The 19,177-nt window shown below is 51.5% G+C and overlaps 1 long non-coding RNA gene across 3 annotated transcripts in view; it reads right to left on the reverse strand.

Annotated features, from left to right (window-relative positions):
• Window positions 1–219: 219 nt before the first annotated feature.
• Window positions 220–19,177, reverse strand: part of LOC147012046 (uncharacterized) — a 40,103-nt gene continuing 21,145 nt past the window's right edge. For 2 of the 3 annotated variants that reach the window (XR_015051933.1, XR_015051932.1), the window contains 2 exons: window positions 19,074–19,163; window positions 220–1,006 (listed from right to left, as the gene is read on the reverse strand). This is a non-coding gene — a long non-coding RNA (uncharacterized LOC147012046). Of the gene's footprint in view, window positions 1,007–14,869; window positions 18,894–19,073; window positions 19,164–19,177 lie in introns of those variants that run through there. The other variant, XR_015051934.1, reaches the window with a different exon arrangement.

Consider the following 19,177-nt stretch of genomic DNA (forward strand, 5'->3'; position numbering starts at 1 on the left):
AAGCATCCGTAAATGAAAAAAAATCCAAAAATAAGTGCAGCCTTGTGCTCACTGCAGGTGAGCGACCCGAGACAATGGCTCCCAGTCTATCTTGGTTCAGACAATGCTGGATCAATGGAAGGAAAGGACAAGCACGGACAGGTTGAAACGTCAACAAGAAATTTATTATAAAGAAAAAAAATAAATAAACTGAAGAATCTTTTATTTCTTTGTGGTGAAAATAGGTAAATTCAAATCAATCAAAATAATCTCAAGCAAATAAAGAATTAAACAGGCATTGATAGAAAAACAGACAAAGAGCAGATGCTTATCACTATGCTTTACTTATCGATTAAACACGAGACATGGGTACCCATCAGACCATTCAGGGGGGGAAGAAATCCGGTCTCAGCATACCAAGGTAGAAGTCATTGTGCATCAAATAAAATGTCCCAAAATGTGAGAGCGTGCCTTAGTCCGCTGCCAGTGCCCTGCGCCACCATACACCCACCCGCAAATAGGCTTGAACACCAATCTTTGTCACGTCGTCACCCCGAGGAACCAGGGACGCCAAGAATCAGGTACGCCAAGAGAAGCTCCCAAGCAGAACCAGCAGGAACGGTCCAACCATCACCCACCATCAGGAGAAGCTCACCAACTCTCACCAATGGTCAGGACTGCAAGGCTGTAAGGCTGTCACCAACTCACCAACTGTCACCAGCGGTCAGAACTGTAAGGCTGTCACCAACTCACCAGCTCACCAACCAATTGACTGTCGCCAGCTTCCCAACCGACTTTCTGTCGCCAGCTCACCAACCATCCGACTGGAACAACTGACTGGAGCTGAAAATATCCGTTACCCAGCTCTCACAGAACTGTCAGGAAAACGGTCCTCCCGTCCTCTTTATAGGTGTCCAGTGTGAGCGGAGCCTCAAGGAGACTTCAGACAAATCCACCTTGCCTCTTGGCACATCGCTGCACGTCACTTCCAACCATCAATCTCGTGATCATTCCTTCCTCGTTCAGCCTGACACAAACAAGAGCCAGCCAGCATCAATAGAGCTGCCAAATGGGGTGTCAAATGTCGATGGAAAAAGGTGGACGTCAACGTCGGTGAAAGAGGTGGGTGTCGAACGTCAATGAAAGATAAGTGGGTGAGGTAAATGATCCACAGCTGTATTTGACCGTCAGAATAACTGCTCAGGAAAAGCCCGTGGAGTGCTTAATCAAATGTCCTGTTAGTCCAAGGTGTAAAAAAAAAAAATCATTCACCTCCAAGCCAATGTGTCCTGATGGAAAGGGGGTCGACTAGCCTCCTTTGGGCTCACAGCTATCTCACGTGCATGAATGTGTTTGTAAAAATAGAAAAGGAAGGCCATCCCATAAGAAAAGGAATCTATTCTTTACCCTTCTCAACGCATCAAAGTTAGAATCCCACCAGACATGGGGATGGATCTATCCGAGACATGCATTTATGGAAATAACTGTCTGAGGACCGAAATGTTTGCATGCATTAGTCGGATCCGATTCTGAAATCCATAACAATATTATATACATACATATATATATATATATATATATATATATATATATATATATATATATATATATATATATATATATATATATATATATTGTTGCGGATTTCGCGCCCGCCGGCGTGCGACGGCCACGTAACTCGAATCGCGGCACGTCGCCCACCGGACGGACAATCCAGTCGTGACCCTCTCGGACTAACGCCGGGAACCAGTCACGGGTGGACCTTTCAGTCTCACCGCGATCGAGCCAATCAGCCCCCGCGTGGGATAGGGTTGCTCGCCAAATTCGAACTACCTAAGTACCCACGCGGAGGGTAGACCGGGCGATCGCACCTCGCCGCAGGTCGACTTCGGACACGGGCCACTTAAGCGACCCGTTCCGTACTATCAGAATAACCGAGCGGTGTTATCGTCGACCTCGACGGTTCGATTAATTATCGGGCGTACTCAGCCCACTACCAACCCTTTACGTGAAGCAAGATGAGGGTTCAATGGGGGAAAAGACGAAGCGAAGCGGGAGAACAGTTCAACAATAAAGCACATTTATTCGCGGCACACGGGAAGCACACAAATACAATTCCACCAAATGCACACAAAAAAAAGAAAACACAATTCCATTTACACAAAAAGCAAACATAAAAGTTAAAACACAGTGCAGAGCTAATACCGACTACCGAGCACACGGCAACACTTATACAATTCTACTTCACAGACGGCGCCGACAACACATACCCAAAACCAAGGAAAAGAAATACCCTCAAGAATGAGGCAGGCCTGAGGCCGAGACCGGGTCGGGCCTACCCGTCTGGTGATGAGACGCGGAGCGGCGATGGCCCCGCAACCCGCGGGCCTCGTGGACGGTGTCAGGCAGGGGGTGGGAAAAGGGGCCCCCTTTGTCGCACTATCTCAGCGCAGGGGGAAACAGGAGGGGGTTGCTGATGCTCGGGGTATAGAGGATCTTTATTATCCCTGGTGTGCGTCTCCACCTCGGCCAGGTCGCGCTGCCGGCCTCCCTCGGGCGTGCAGCTCCTGGCACCGACGCGAGCACCCCCTCGTCCGACTCTCTTCAGCTTCTCCAGCCACTGCAGGCTTCGGGCTCCAGTCTTCCACACTCGTCCCCTCCGTTCCGACTCCTTCTCGTTCTCGACTCCTTCTCGTTCTCGTTTGCGACTCTCTTCTGACTGACGAACACCGTCCTTTTATCCCCCCGTAACTTCACCTTTGACCCCCTCCCTTTGACCTTTCACCTCGCTCCCCATTGGCCCGAGAAAAAGTGGGCGTGAAGGCTTTTTGATCCACAAATTTGCATATATCGATCGTTCTGGAGGCGGGGCCAAATCGCCCCTCGCTCACCGATTGGACGGCAAAAAGTGGGCGTGTGTCGTTTTTGATCCGTTTTTGAAGCACAAAATCCGTGATTTTGTACACGCTGTTCGACGCGCGTTCTGCATGAGTCCAACACCGGTACCCACAGCGGGGCAAGAACGGTGGCGATGCTACGGTTGTGAGGTGTGCGTGAAGGTCGTGGCGGTTGTGGTGAAGCGGTGGTTGTGGTCGGTGGTTGATGTTGTGGTTGTGATCATGGCGGTTGGTCCAAAATAAAGATAGTAAAAGAAAAACGGCTATCCTGAAGAGTCGCAGCTCGCATAAATGACATGTATTCCCACTAGACAACGGGTTTGGGCCTAACTACACATGCACTTACCGAGATACCTCACCTAAGGGACCTGAATGGTGGTTTGCGAATCTGGTAACCACAACACTACCCCCTTCCCTTTTTACAGACTCGTCCCGAGTCGTCAAATTTTCGTGTGCCATCATGTGTAGTTTTCCCCTAGTACATTTTACCTACGGATCCCTGAGTGCGACATTCATGGTATTCGTGTCCCCAAAATAAATAACCTGAGGGCTGCGTAACTATCTAAACAAACTCACTCACACGGACGACTTAAATAAAATTGCCGGCGCTAGACAGACATGCCGGGGGCGCACTCATATTTACAGTACATCTTAACCTTAACTTACAAATTTTACACTAAACCATGGCCCAGGATCATTGACTCTGCAAAAAGAAAGCAGTTAGCAGGGAGCCAGGCTGCCCGCATGCAGTCTCTGGCTCAAACAATGCAGGTGACAGGGAACGTGGCTGGCTGCTCACACGCAGTCCAAGGCCTTCCCTTTTGAACTGAACGCAGTGAACCACAACGGTGCATGGGCCGCACAACGCAGTCTCCGTGCCAGCTCAAGTGGCACACGCAATGAGCACAACGAATGGATGCATGAACACAAACACGGTGCACGGGCCGCCACTGCAGGCCCGTGTTGTAGCTGCCAACAGGGCAGTTCTTGCAGCTTGCAAACTGTTGCTTTCAGGTCCTGGCGCACATGGAAACGAACAGGGGGGGGGGCAAAGCAAAAATTGAACGGGGGCTGGTGAACAGGGGCAGTGGGCATGGCATGGCAAAGGCAGCAGGCAAACACAGCCCGCAGAAGAAGGCCGCTGCAGGCAAACACAGCCGGCAGATGAACTGGCCGGCACAGGCCTTGAAGAAAAACAGCCAGCAGATGAACTGGCCGGCACAGGCCTTGCAGAAAAACAGCCAGCCGGCAGACGATCCAGCCGGCACAGGCCTTGCAGCACAGCAGCTGCAGATGAAGCTGGCCAGCCTCTGCCTCGAAGAAAAACACGGCCAGCCGATGAAGTTGGCCAGCCTTTGCCGTCAGTGGAAGTTGGTGGAGGGAGTGCGGTGGTGCTGGCCACTTGGAAGGCGGGCTCGGACCTACCTACCTGTCTCCCTCCCACCTATCGCCTTTGCCTGTCACTGTACATACCCACTCCCTTAATTTGTCAAACCCCAATTTAGCCCCAACTTATTTTTTTGTTGTTTTTATTTTTACTTCCCCACTATAAATCGTCCCCTAACCCCCTTTATCGTCTTTGTTCGGCTAACCTATCCTGTCACCTAGCCTACTCCCAACCCCTACGTTCCCTTCCCGGAGGGGAATAAGGGAGAGCTAACGTCCTGTGTCGAGGCCCAACTCAAGCCTCAGAATGGCCTCCCCAGAGTTCGGCGATCTTAACACCAAGTGGGTCCAGCGGCCCACAACGACAGCAAGGGGATGGATGGTGCGGAGGGGTACATCTCCTAATCTACCCTAACCATTTAACTGTTAAACTACCCCGGGGCTTTCAACAAGCTCCTCTCGCTTAAACTATTGGTTCTAACAACCCAGATTCCCGTCGCCTGTGTTGGTGTCCTCACAATTTCGGGCCTCGCCCCCCAATTTTCTCTCCGTGCCCTCACACGGTCTCCTGGCTGGGACACGTGGCTCCCTTTGGCAGGCACGACCCTCTGCCGAATCTCCCGCTATGGCACCCCCGGGCACTACACTGCCTCCGAGCCTACCAGCTCCCTAACACCGGGGAGTGCCCCCCATGGCACCTCCCCTGAAACGCACACGTGGCAGGCCGGCCTCCCGGGCCCCTTTCCGAGGGTCACCCGTGCCCACAACACTGCCCACGCGGCTAATGGCGCCCCGCGCCCCCGCACCAAGCAGGCGCACCCGTGCCCACTACTCTATCCCGGCCCCCCATGGGCCCATGGCCTACCGCGGCCGACTAGCCTGGTGCCCGGGGTACCCACTCAGCGATACTCACCTTTCGCAGCCACGCTTCCAAGCCCGTCAACAGGGCTCCTGCACCCCTCCAAATGGGTCTCGAGCCTACTTTCCCACCAACAGCAAAACGACCTCCATTTTTCAATTTGACTAACCCAGCTAACTCACTTTACTCTGACCCCGGGGTCCCTTGGGCGGGAGTCACTCCTCCCCCCAATCACTCATCGCACCATGCATTCCCCATTCACTCCACTCACACAGACCCGCTGGCCTCACTCACTCAACAAGTACTCACCTCACAACTCACCAACTCTTCAACACACACACCACTGAACTCTGCCATCCTTCTAACTACATCCCCTAACTAACTCGTGCTCCCACGTCGTCCCTTAAACTACAGCACGTTCCTTTTAACACTACGTAGCTAAACTACGTCCCCTCTACACATTCACAATTCTGTCACTGTCTCCAAATCATCTCATTTTATTTCCCAACCTAAATCTGGCTACAATCCCTCTAACTAATCCATTCCACGGACTCCATGAGGACTTACCCCTGCCCCATGGAGTCGGTCTAACTAAGCTAACCCTTCCCCCTAACTAGTTTCCATCCTGTGCCCCGGGTCAAGGGGGTCTTCCACCCCTCGCCCAGGAATCCTGTGCACCCGAAAGTGAGGCTTGCCCTTTTTTTTTTTCATGCGCAGCACCTGCGCGGCAACTCAGAGCTCGCGCACTTTGCACCTGCCCGTGACGTCATGCAGCTGCACGTGTTCCTCGTCCCTCCTTGGACGGTGCCATCCGGCAGAGATACCCCTCCTGCCGGATTCCAACCACACGTGCAGCCATGACGTCACCGTGCGCAAAAAAAAAACACAAGCCCCACGTCTCGAGGGGTTTCCCACGCGAACACATGTGCTTTGCCCGTTGGAGCTGAACACACACGATCGCGTGGAGAACCCGTCCGGTCCAAATCCATTTACCTGCCTAAACTTTGTCCGTCCGCGGGATCGGCAAATCCACCGCGTGCGTTTCCGGACCGGGACTTCACTCTCGCAAGCGAGCACGTGGTGGTCTCGTGCGTTGCACAGCACGGACCGCGTGCTCACTGCTGGGTGAACCCGGCACGGTCCTCGAAACAACTACAGCCGCTACTCGGCTTTCTCTCCTCTCATGTCGCCTTCGTCGTCGCCATTCAACCCACGCACACCTGCGTGTTACGACGCACACAGTCCACTCCATCACATTCACACGGGGAGACGCGGCTGCGTGCTCCCGCATGCCGACCGACATCTCCCTCATACCGCTCTCTCACACACACGGTCTCCCTTGCACACAGCCGTTCACTCACGCGTACGGGGGCACTCACCCGCGGTGCCTCACTCGCACTCCGTGCCTCATCCACACACGCGGGGGCACTCACCCGCGGTACCTCATTCACACACACGGCGACACTCAACCGCGGTGTCTCATCCATACTCCGTGCCTCATCCACACACGTGGGGGCACTCACCCGCGGTACCTCACTCATACACACGGCGACACTCACACACGCGGTCTCTTCCATACACGGTTCCTCACCCACACACGCGGGGGCACTAACCCGCGGTGCCTCACTCGCACTCCGTGCCTCATCCACACACGCGGGGGCACTCAACCGCGGTGCCTCATTCACACACACGGCGACACTCACACACGGTGCCTCTTCCACACACGGCGTGCTGGGAAGCACGCACTCTGGCACCATCGCCACCACACCACTCACACACGGGGTCGCTTCCACACACGGTGCCGCACTCACACCTTGCACCACACACACAGGGACAACCACACTGGGGATTCGTGTCCCCGCAAGGGTCTCCGGGGCCTCTATACCCCCCAAGCTCTCCAAGCACCTGTCCACAGCACTCATCCCCTCAACCTCGCAAAGCACGACCGAACTCACCTGGTCGTGACTCGCCTCAAGGGGGCAGACTCGCTCCCCTCGTTCCTGGAGGAGGCCATCCAGGTGCTCGCATTGGGTCCCCACACGCTCCGCGAGCTCACCCCCATTGTCCTCCACTACCTCCGTGTGTGTGTGCGCGTCACTTACCCCGTCTTCATCGTGTTTATTGGTCTCTGCTTCTTTCTGGCGTCTTTCCCTTATCTTTATGTAGGTCAACCTTGCTTTCTCTTTAAGTCGCTCCCGTCCTTCCCTGTTTTTCACTCCTTGCTCTTTCACGATCTCCGCGTACCTCATCCTTGCTCTCCGTATTAATTGTTCTTTTCTCTCCCTCGCAATTACTTTCACCTCGTCTCTTGTCTCCCGAATTACTTTTTCCTTACCCGCCTCCACCGCGGGCCTGTCAGCCGTTGCACCCCTTCCAGCTCGTTCGTTCCGACACGTGGAGTCGCCATTTTAAGTTCCCTGCTCACGGCCTTCATGCCCGCCTGCAGGCATCGGCCCATGTTCTGCGTCTCACCCCGTAGCTTTCTCGTTTCTTCCTTCATGTTTGTTTCCATTTTAGTTTTCATGCGTTTTATTTCGTTTGTGAATGTATCCATCTTTTCGTTTATTTGTTTGTTCATGTCTTTCATTTCGTTTTTATTTCATTTGTCATTGCCGCATTCATTTGTGCCAGCATGCTGAATAGCTGGGCCATGTCGGATGCACTCAACTGAGCCGTTTCGGCAAGGGTTGGGCAAGGGTCTTGCTGGAGAGTGCGTGGAGGTGTCATACACCGCGGCCGCTGCCGCACCCACCTCGGGCCCTGGGTTCAGTTGGGCGAGTCCGTGTTCCTGCACAATCAACATTTCCTGCACGGGGATTCCATCCTGGACCATGGACTCTACATTATTACACATATACATTTCTAATACCCCCGGCTCCCGCTCGCCTTGAGACGCCATCTTGCTTCTCGTGAAGGGTTAATTTGCTCGCTCGTAATTTGGAGGGAATCGGGGGTCGCTTCTCTCACCCCTGGACCGATTCCCGTGAATTTAGCCGGAGACAGGAGAGCCCGTTTTCCTGTTCTCCGATACCAGTGCCGCGAGGAGGGCGATGAATTTGTATCCCACTCCTGACACCAGGAGTCCTCATTGACGAGGACTCCTGGTGAATGTCCTCATTGACGCAAAAAAATCTGAAAACCCACTCCGTGGGAGTACCTCCTGTGCAGCTTCCCTTCGCAGGGCAGCTCACCGGATGATGGGATTGGGGCAAAGCCTTCGGGACCCCCAATCTTTGATAGGAGGGAAACCACGGGGTAACATCCCTGGGTCAGATTGCGGGAGAGTGTGTCGGAGTGGTGCTGAGGTGTCGTCCACCAGACGGCGGTCTCCTTGGGTTAACCTGAGGCGGTCCCTTCGGGTGGGTGCCTGGAATGTCCTATCCCTAAGAGAGGATGATCACCTGTCTCTGTTATCATCTGAGCTCAAGCGTTTGGACATCGGGATTGCAGCTCTCTCTGAGGTTCGGAGACCGGATTGCGGCGAGATAATGGTGGGTGGTTACACCTACTATTGGTCTGGTCGCTCTGATGGTTACCATACCCAAGGAGTTGCTGTAGCTGTGGCCAATAAGCTGACCCCAATGATAATTGAGGTAACACCGGTCAACGAGCGTATTATGAGATTAAGGATTCGTCACTCCTTAGGTGTCATTTCCCTGGTCTCTATTTATGCTCCGACTGAGGCGAGTGATCTTACCGTGAAGGATGCATTCTACGCCACACTCGAGTCTGTGGTTGATCAGTGCCCCAGACGAGATACACTTCTAGTCTTGGGGGATTTCAATGCATCGACTGGAACTGATAGGGATGGTTATGAGGTGTGTGTTGGTCCCCATGGGTCAGGAACTATGAACCAGAATAGCACTAAGTTCCTTGACTTTGCAAGAAGTCATGGACTTAGGGTGGCTGGTTCATGGTTTCAGCGCCCGCAAGCTCATCGCTGGACTTGGTATTCCAACGCTGGCGGTGTGGCAAAGGAGATTGACCATGTCCTCATTGACGGTCGTTGGAGGATGATCCAGAACTGCAGGGTCTACCGGAGTGCTCAGTTCCTCAATACTGACCACAGGCTTGTTGTAGCAACTCTAAAGCTGCACCTTAAATCCTGGAGAATGGCACCATCCCAGCCTAGGCTGGATGTTGCCAAGCTCAGGGATGAGAGAGTAGCTGAGGAGTTTGCGAACAGGCTGAGTGGACACTTGGGGGGTCTGGGTGCTTTAGGGGGTCCTGAAGAGTTGTGGAGCACCTTCAAGACCACCGTCCTTGATGTTGCCGGTGGATGCCTTGGAGTTCACCGCAGGGCAAAGAAGAATTTTGTCTCTCAAGGGACACTGGATACCATTGACCAGAGTCGCAGGGCCAGGCTGAATGGCAGAGCTGAGCTGTTCAGGGAGCTGAGGCGTAAAACTGTACGTGCACTGAGGGTGGACAAGGAGGCCTATGTGCGAGGAATCTGTGAGGGGGTAGAGCATCACCTGTGGACAGGTGATTCTCGTCCCGCTTACAGGGGAATTCGCGCATTACGTTCATCCAAGCCCATCCCTCGGAGCACTGCAGTTCGAGCAGAGAGTGGTAGGCTCTTGACAGAGGAGTCTGAAGTGAAGGCCCGCTGGGCCGGTTACTTTGAGCGGTTGTACCAGGCTGATCCCCCAGCTGTCGAGTTGGACGTCAAGGGTGTTACAATCCCTGTTGCTGACCCTCGAATCAACTGTGGTCCACCATCGCTTGTGGAAACACGGGCTGCGGTGAACCAGTTGAAACGGGGCAAAGCTCCAGGGATCTGTGGCATCCATGCTGAACTTCTCAAGGCTGGTGGAAATGCTGCACTCGTGTCGTTGCATGCAGTTTTGTGCTCTGCCTGGAACACAGGCATCATCCCAACTGACTGGAAGAGGGGCCTTGTTGTCCCTCTCTGGAAAGGGAAGGGTGATCGCCAACACTGCAACAACTACCGAGGGGTGACGCTGCTCTCAGTGCCGGGCAAGGTCTTTGCTCGGATAATTCTTGATAGGGTTCGCCACCATCTGCTTGAGCACCAGCGTCCAGAGCAGTCAGGCTTTACACCAAAGAGGTCAACGATTGACCGTATCCTTGCTCTTCGTGTCCTCACTGAACGCAGACGAGAGTTTCGGCAGGGGCTGCTTGCAGCCTATGTTGATCTCTGTAAAGCGTTCGATTCAGTGAATCGGGATGTCCTCTGGAGGATTCTTGGTCTTCGTGGGGTGCCACCGAAACTGATCGATCTGATGTCTGAACTCTACTCTGGTACTGAGAGTGCTGTGAAGTGTGGTGGTACCGCCTCTGACTTATTTCCAGTTGTTACTGGAGTTCGTCAGGGATGTGTACTTGCCCCCACACTTTTCAGCACTTGTATGGACTGGATTTTTGGGAGGATGTCGGAGAGATCAAGTTGCGGTGCATCGTTTGGCAATGTCAAGATCTCGGACCTTGATTTTGCAGATGATGCAGTCATCTTTGCGGAGACTTTAGACATCCTCTTGGGGGCCCTCGAGGTGCTGAATGAGGAGTCGGAGCCGTTGGGATTACGGATTTCTTGGGTCAAAACAAAGATCCAGGCTTTCGGTGACATCTTGGATGCTGCTGTCCTGTCTGTGTCTGTTTGTGGTGAGGATGTTGAGGTCGTGGATAGATTCACTTACCTTGGCAGTGATATTCATGTCTCCGCAGGTTGTGAGCCGGAGGTCAATAGACGTCTGGGTCGGGCCTGGGGAGTCATGGATTCACTGGATCATGGGGTGTGGCGCTGCCGGTACCTGTGCGGGAGGACGAAAGTCCGAGTCTTCAGGTCCTTGGTACTTCCAGTCTTGCTCTATGGGTGCGAGACTTGGACTTTGACCAAGGATCTGAGACGGAGACTTAATTCCTTTGGTACCAGGTCTCTTCGGAGAATCCTTGGCTATCGCTGGTCGGATTTTGTGTCCAACGAGCGGTTGCTGAGAGACTCGGATGAGATTTGTTACCTGCATAGTCCGTGAGCGTCAGCTGCGGCTGTATGGACATGTGGCTCGTTTTCCTGACGCTGATCCTGCTCACCAGATTCTCTCAGCGAGGGAGTCTCATGAGTGGAGGAGGCCAGTGGGCCGACCACGTGCCTCATGGTTGCAGCAGGTTGACCATCATCTCAAGGAGATGGGGATGGGCCTGGCATCTGCCTGGGGGATGGCCAGACGGAGGCCCCTGGAGTACCGGCGGAAAGTGGACGCAGCGACGCGCTGTTCTGGCACATGCTCCCATACCTGACCTGACCTGACACCAGTGTTGCGGTTTTCGCGCCCGCCGGCGTGCGACGGCCACGTAACTCGAATCGCGGCACGTCGCCCACCGGACGGACAATCCAGTCGTGACCCTCTCGGACTAACGCCGGGAACCAGTCACGGGTGGACCTTTCGGTCTCACCGCGATCGAGCCAATCAGCCCCCGCGTGGGATAGGGTTGCTCGCCAAATTCGAACTACCTAAGTACCCACGCGGAGGGTAGACCGGGCGATCGCACCTCGCCGCAGGTCGACTTCGGACACGGGCCACTTAAGCGACCCGTTCCGTACTATCAGAATAACCGAGCGGTGTTATCGTCGACCTCGACGGTTCGATTAATTATCGGGCGTACTCAGCCCACTACCAACCCTTTACGTGAAGCAAGATGAGGGTTCAATGGGGGAAAAGACGAAGCGAAGCGGGAGAACAGTTCAACAATAAAGCACATTTATTCGCGGCACACGGGAAGCACACAAATACAATTCCACCAAATGCACACAAAAAAAAGAAAACACAATTCCATTTACACAAAAAGCAAACATAAAAGTGAAAACACAGTGCAGAGCTAATACCGACTACCGAGCACACGGCAACACTTATACAATTCTACTTCACAGACGGCGCCGACAACACATACCCAAAACCAAGGAAAAGAAATACCCTCAAGAATGAGGCAGGCCTGAGGCCGAGACCGGGTCGGGCCTACCCGTCTGGTGATGAGACGCGGAGCGGCGATGGCCCCGCAACCCGCGGGCCTCGTGGACGGTGTCAGGCAGGGGGTGGGAAAAGGGGCCCCCTTTGTCGCACTATCTCAGCGCAGGGGGAAACAGGAGGGGGTTGCTGATGCTCGGGGTATAGAGGATCTTTATTATCCCTGGTGTGCGTCTCCACCTCGGCCAGGTCGCGCTGCCGGCCTCCCTCGGGCGTGCAGCTCCTGGCACCGACGCGAGCACCCCCTCGTCCGACTCTCTTCAGCTTCTCCAGCCACTGCAGGCTTCGGGCTCCAGTCTTCCACACTCGTCCCCTCCGTTCCGACTCCTTCTCGTTCTCGACTCCTTCTCGTTCTCGTTTGCGACTCTCTTCTGACTGACGAACACCGTCCTTTTATCCCCCCGTAACTTCACCTTTGACCCCCTCCCTTTGACCTTTCACCTCGCTCCCCATTGGCCCGAGAAAAAGTGGGCGTGAAGGCTTTTTGATCCACAAATTTGCATATATCGATCGTTCTGGAGGCGGGGCCAAATCGCCCCTCGCTCACCGATTGGACGGCAAAAAGTGGGCGTGTGTCGTTTTTGATCCGTTTTTGAAGCACAAAATCCGTGATTTTGTACACGCTGTTCGACGCGCGTTCTGCATGAGTCCAACACCGGTACCCACAGCGGGGCAAGAACGGTGGCGATGCTACGGTTGTGAGGTGTGCGTGAAGGTCGTGGCGGTTGTGGTGAAGCGGTGGTTGTGGTCGGTGGTTGATGTTGTGGTTGTGATCATGGCGGTTGGTCCAAAATAAAGATAGTAAAAGAAAAACGGCTATCCTGAAGAGTCGCAGCTCGCATAAATGACATGTATTCCCACTAGACAACGGGTTTGGGCCTAACTACACATGCACTTACCGAGATACCTCACCTAAGGGACCTGAATGGTGGTTTGCGAATCTGGTAACCACAACAATATATATATATATACACAGATGTTTGGTACTGCAGAACCTTAATATGGATACAAACAAACACGACATAATAGTGACCGAAGCTTTTCGTGCTGCACTCTTCAGGGTAAAAATCGCAGCAAGTGAAGGAGGAAGTGAAGGCGCGTGCTTTATATACAGGTCTCAATAAGGTAGACACTGATCGGTTCAACCGTAATGATGTCACAGTTAATCCGAACACCCATTGGTCAGCTCATCATCTTCACCTCAAGCTCCCATTGGCTGGAGCAGAGTTTGTCGATGATTGACGTTTGCAACCGCATCGTGGAGAGAGGGGGGATGGGTTTCCCCAAAGGTCCATTCACCATTTGTTACCGTGCTTCCCTTGATCTTTCCATGCTGAAAGAGACAGAGATCGTACAAATTCCTTTTGACGACATAATATTGGATCGGTGGTAAAGGCCCGGTCACACCTTGACGTTTTAGCCAACGTATGCCGATTTTTGAATTTTTTTTCGAAAACGCTGGCACACGTTGAATACGTTATGGGTAAGTTTTGATAACATTGAGAGCACGCTGAAAAACACTGCCATAAGTCGTTGTACGTTGGCTTTAAACGTTGTACTTTTCGGTTGTCCTCAAATTTTTTCATGCTTGAAATTTCACGACGTATGCCGGCGTATGACTCACACGTTCCGCTACGCTGGCCACAAGTTGTATGCACGGTCTGCGATCGTTGACAGACGTCAACACATGCTACTTGTAAGTTAATCATAAGTTGAGACACGCCGAGGTAATGTTTAGCGTACCCGAAACTTATTTCTAACCTATGATTAACGTGTTGTTGGCACGTTACGCGATCGTTGCCACACATCGACAGACGTTACTTTTAAGTTACTCATAGGCTGAAAGACGTCGGTATAATGGATCGTCCTTGCGTCAGCGTCCACGGCCACGGCCAGGACACTTATTTGCAGCATTCTTCAAACTTTTCTTCGGCATGACGAGGATGTTCACACTTCGATGTCTAGCTTGGCTATGATTCCAATTGTCCATCGGCAGCGTCTATTTAAAATAGTCGAGTTTGAGCGTTTTAACACGTTCAGAAGAAACGCTTCAAATTTCCAAACCCCAGCGTCAAAAAACAAAGGCGAGTGACAGCAATTTAAATCGTTCATTGTAAACAATGAAAATAGCTGAGTGGTACCGTTTAAAAGTCGTTGAGTGTAAAAAAATCCAATTGTTGAGCGCAAGCGTCTACTTTCAATAGTGGAGATGCAGCCATTTAAATCGTTGAGTGGCAGCCTATGAACCTACCCGTGGACACGCGGACGCAAGGACGATCCATCATAACCCACACCCTCCCCCTCACACTCACCTACTACTGCCAACATGAACAAACTACTACTAATACTAATACTAATACTAATACTGATACTGTTACTGCTGACATGGACATCGACTCAAAAAGGAACTCGAAAACACTGTTGGGTTCCCCTTTTATGAGCAGCATTTTTATATACCAATTCCCAAAACCGCTGGGAACACGTCTTTATATGGCAGTTGTAAGCTAGAAACACGTTCATTTTTTTTTTTTGTCGACCGGAAGACGTCATTGGAATACGTCTACATACGTCGATGTGTGTTGGGACTACGTAAAGAATTGGTTCAAAGCACGTCAAACACAAGTTAGAAATAAGTTTCGCGTAAAAAAGACATTACCGCGACGTGTTTCGACTTATGAGTAGCTTATAAGTAGCCTTTGTGGACGTGTGTAAGCGTCCACATATCGTGTGTACAACTTATCCTCATCGCATGCGGAACGTGTGTCATACGCCGAGTACGTCGTAAAATTTTGAACATGTTTAAAATTTCTTGACGTACTCTACTTACTACGACGTATGATAGCGTACTTTAGCGTTGTACTCACGTATACCAAACTTACTCATACCGTATTTGACGTGCCCCAACGTTTTAGACACATTTTTCTTAGGTCGGCATACGCTGGCAAGATCGCCAAGGTGTGACCGCGATGTTGACACTTCCATTTCTACGGCAGTTATGATTCGAATCGTTGTGCGTCAGCCTTTTAATAGGCTACGTCACGACATCGTCGGCGATGCGTGCAACGCGCTATGCCGAAGTTAGACTATCGTTGGGCATCGGTTGTGTAGGCTGACAACAGGTTGAGCATTCGTTGGTATAAGTTATCTATAACACAACGAAACGTTCTGTGTCCATTACTAATATGTTATGCATACGACCAACTCGTTATGAATACGTCTGAATCTTTAAAAAAAAAACATCAAAAGTTCAACGTCAGCCAGCGTTTTACATACATTTTAATACGTTGCCATCGCTGGCTAAAACGTCAAGGTGTGACCGGGCCTTAAGGATGAAGGTTGCTTCCAACATAAATAAATGAAACGAGTTCCGACCTCGGCTCAATATCCTGAACATATCTGCATTGTACTGGTCTGCACAGATAGGGTTGGCAACCAGGTGCTGAGCAATGGCAGATGAAGCAGGTACAGTGGCCGGTGGTTGCTGGATATTTCTACACGCTCGCACTGGTTGTGTTCTAACCCTCACAATCTTTCTTCGAATCGCCAAGGGGATGTGTTGTTTGATCCGATCAGCCAATCTTAGTATTGTGCGGCCCATGTACCGAGCTTCACATCGGCACTTAAACTCATAAATAACATTACTGGTTTGTGAGATGGGTAGCACATCCTTGTTGACCGACGTCAGCAAACGGCGAGAGGTAAAGTTTACTCGGGGTTGCACAGCCAGAAACATGTTGGACACAATATGTTTGATTTGTACTTCAAACCTTCATGATGATTGCCCTTTCCAGGGCATCCTGATAGAGACTGGACATTTGTCCGGACCAATCTTCCGATCTTTTGTCGTGTTTCGAAACTTGTGTATGTATCTCTTAACTATATGCTCAGGATAACCATTCTCATCGAGTATATTCATGATTTTGTCAATTTCAGCTGGAAGATTACAAAGTGAACAAATTCTCTGTTAACCAGGATATTGATCAAGGCAATTTTGTTTCTTGTGGAGCTGTCGGAGTCCCACCGAGTATATTGCCCTGTGAAAGTCGTTTTCCGGTAGACGGATGTTGTGAAACCAAGGTTGGATCTATCAACCAACACGTCCAAAAACGGTAACGTGTTTGACGATTCCAGCTCCGTGGTAAACTTTAGCACTGGATGGAGAGTGTTGAGCCATGCCTGGAAATTGTCACATGCCGTCCGAGACTCAAACAAAGCAAAAATGTCATCAACATAACGATAGTATACGATGGGTCAGTTTCTGCATTTCGTGATAGCCGACAAAGATATTTGCAAGAGCTGGGCCTAATGGAGAACCCATGGCCACACCATCCGTTTGAACATACTGTTGTGGGCCGGGGTTCGGTGGCGAGGACGACCACTAGACGGAGCAGTCGGGCCGTCTCCCACCGAACACCCGGAATTGAAAGGTCGTCACCCCAGATAACTCCGGAGTCGACGGGTCGCTTAAAGGACCGTGGTCACCAATTTTTCGTCGTCGTGAGGTAGGGTCCACTTGTCTAATTCCAATTTACCGAAGTACCAACACCATCTAACTACCGGGGAAGCCACACCCTCGGCCGACTTTTTCCGAACCGTGTCGCTATCACCGACTCGGATCCGGCGTAATCGAGTGGAGATTACCAAAGCTGCGCAGGACCAAATGAACAATTTACGGCACAAACGGCCTCACTACTTCTCAAGCCCGAACCATGCTGGGCCAATGATAGAAACGACAGGCAACGAGCTGGAACATTTAACAGGGGTTTATTTAGAATAGGAAGGGAGACAGAGCAGAGTTATCACGAATATGCAGGCAATGTACAATGAGCAAAAGCACTTAACAATTTCTACTTAACAGACTGGCGCCACACACACAGACACACACACCCAAAAGAAAATGGACCCCGCCGGGTCTTTATTCGGTCCTCCAACCGAGGAGGATAGTTCAATTGGGGGGACAGAGTCTGGCCGGGTACCTGTCTGCCTCGTGCGGTTACACAGACTGCAACCCACCACGGTGGGACTCGAACCCACGACCCGGAGTCCAACGAGCCCACGATCCTGGCTGCCACGAACGACGATCAAGCACCATGGTCCTGGCTGCTCGACCACCACCACCACGAGGAACCCTGGAAAAGACCGCAGACCACGACCACAGACGACGACGACTGCAGACTAAGGGGCGAAGAGCAAAGACGACGACGACGACTCTACTCTCCTTTTGACTACAGCTCGCCAGCTTTTTTATCCCCCCCCCCCCACCGCGGGTCGAGGGAACCGCTCTGAGGTAACTCGCCTCCGGATTTGACGAGAGGTTGTCGGGCGATTAGTGGCCTCCCCTTATTGGTTCGGCCAAACACTCCATCTGGCTATGGCAGAGTCGGCCCTGAGGTGATGAGCCTCCTCATTGGTTCGGTGGGGGAAAATGGTGGCCATCCATGATTGGAGGAGGTCCGGTGGGAGGGGGCAACGACCACGCTCCCCCCGTGCGCGTCTGAGAACCCAGACGGAACAACCAGGGGAGCACCCTATTCTCCATCCACCCTTTTAGCGGGGAAGGGCGATCTCGAATCGGCTGTCAGGCCGGCCGCTGTCGATTGGACGAGCTCACGGTGGGCGGAGGGAACCTCACCCCTGTACGTGACACGTTGCACGTGGGCGATGGATGGCGATGGTGCAAAGAATGATCGATTGATTGATGTTAAAAAAAAACCTGACTATAAAAGAAATCCGCAGCGCACACATGAAATTAACCCATTAGACAGAAGGACGGGACCCTAACTATAAACACATACTTATCGAAATAACTGAACTGCGGGGATTCTGGCTGTTGTGTGTAAATGGCTGCCAGATTCGTCACAATACATCATGTTGTTAAAACTGAAATCCACCTCCCTTGTTGCTGTGTTCATTAATTCCAGGAAGACGTGTTCCGAGATCATTGGTTGCTCCAGATCGGTGTGATACAGCAAATGTTAGCATATCTCGATCGTCTCCGTCAATGGTACATTCGTGAACAAGCTTTTAATATCAGAGGATGCCATGATGTTGTGCTCACTTGTCGGTGTTCTAGCTCTAATTGATTCTGCAAATGTGAAGGAATCCTTTACCACGAAATGAGAAAGTGAATCCAACACTGGTTGCAGTACCTCTCCCAACCACTTGGCAAGTTTATGTTGTGCCGATCGCACCATGGACAGTATCGGTCTTAGAGGGATATTCTCCTTGTGAATCTTAGGCAGGCCGTACATTCTTGGATGTTTGGCTCCAACAGGTTTAATTCTGTCGTCCACCTCTTTTGATAGTCCTCCATGTTTGAGAAGCTGCAACAGTCGTTTGACGATCTGACCTTCCACCTGAGGCGTGCGATCATGTTCCGTTACACCGCCCAGATATTTAAATTTGGTTTCGTCTTTCAGGATGTCCATCACCTTGTCAATGTAATCAATCTTATTCATGATTACCACTCCGGTGCCTTTATCCGGTTTACAGATGTGAATGGCAGATTCCTCCTCAATCCTTGTATTGCCAAGATAACATCCCGTTGCATGTGAAAATCCACGACGTCATTTGGGATTCCGCAGTACGCATGCGCGAGGTCCGATGATCGAGCCCTCAGCGCCTGGTCTGCTTCATTTGACAGCCTGATGTGTTGATAGTTGAGCATACAGGAGTTCAAACTCGGCAAAAATGTCTTCCCTCTTGATAGTCTGGCGTCTACCTTCTTGAGACCTGCGTATAAAGCACGCACCTTCACTTCCTCCTTCACTTGCTGCGATTTTTACCCTGAAGAGTGCAGCACGAAAAGCTTCGGTCACTATTATGTCGTGTTTGTTTGTATCCACATATATATATATATATATATATATATATATATATATATATATATATATATATATATATATATATATATATATATATATATATATATATATATATATATATATGTCGCCATTTTTGGCTCACCTGGAATGTAGTTACGGGGAGCTTATGGGATGGCGCGTCGTCTGTCCGTCAGTCAGTCCATCCGCCCGTCCACAAATACTTTCAACTTCTCTGAAACAACACAT

Source organism: Eptatretus burgeri, chromosome 15 (assembly GCF_056783735.1).
Source record: "Eptatretus burgeri isolate ZD-2024b chromosome 15, Ebu_testis_v1, whole genome shotgun sequence".
Lineage (NCBI taxonomy): Eukaryota > Metazoa > Chordata > Myxini > Myxiniformes > Myxinidae > Eptatretus > Eptatretus burgeri.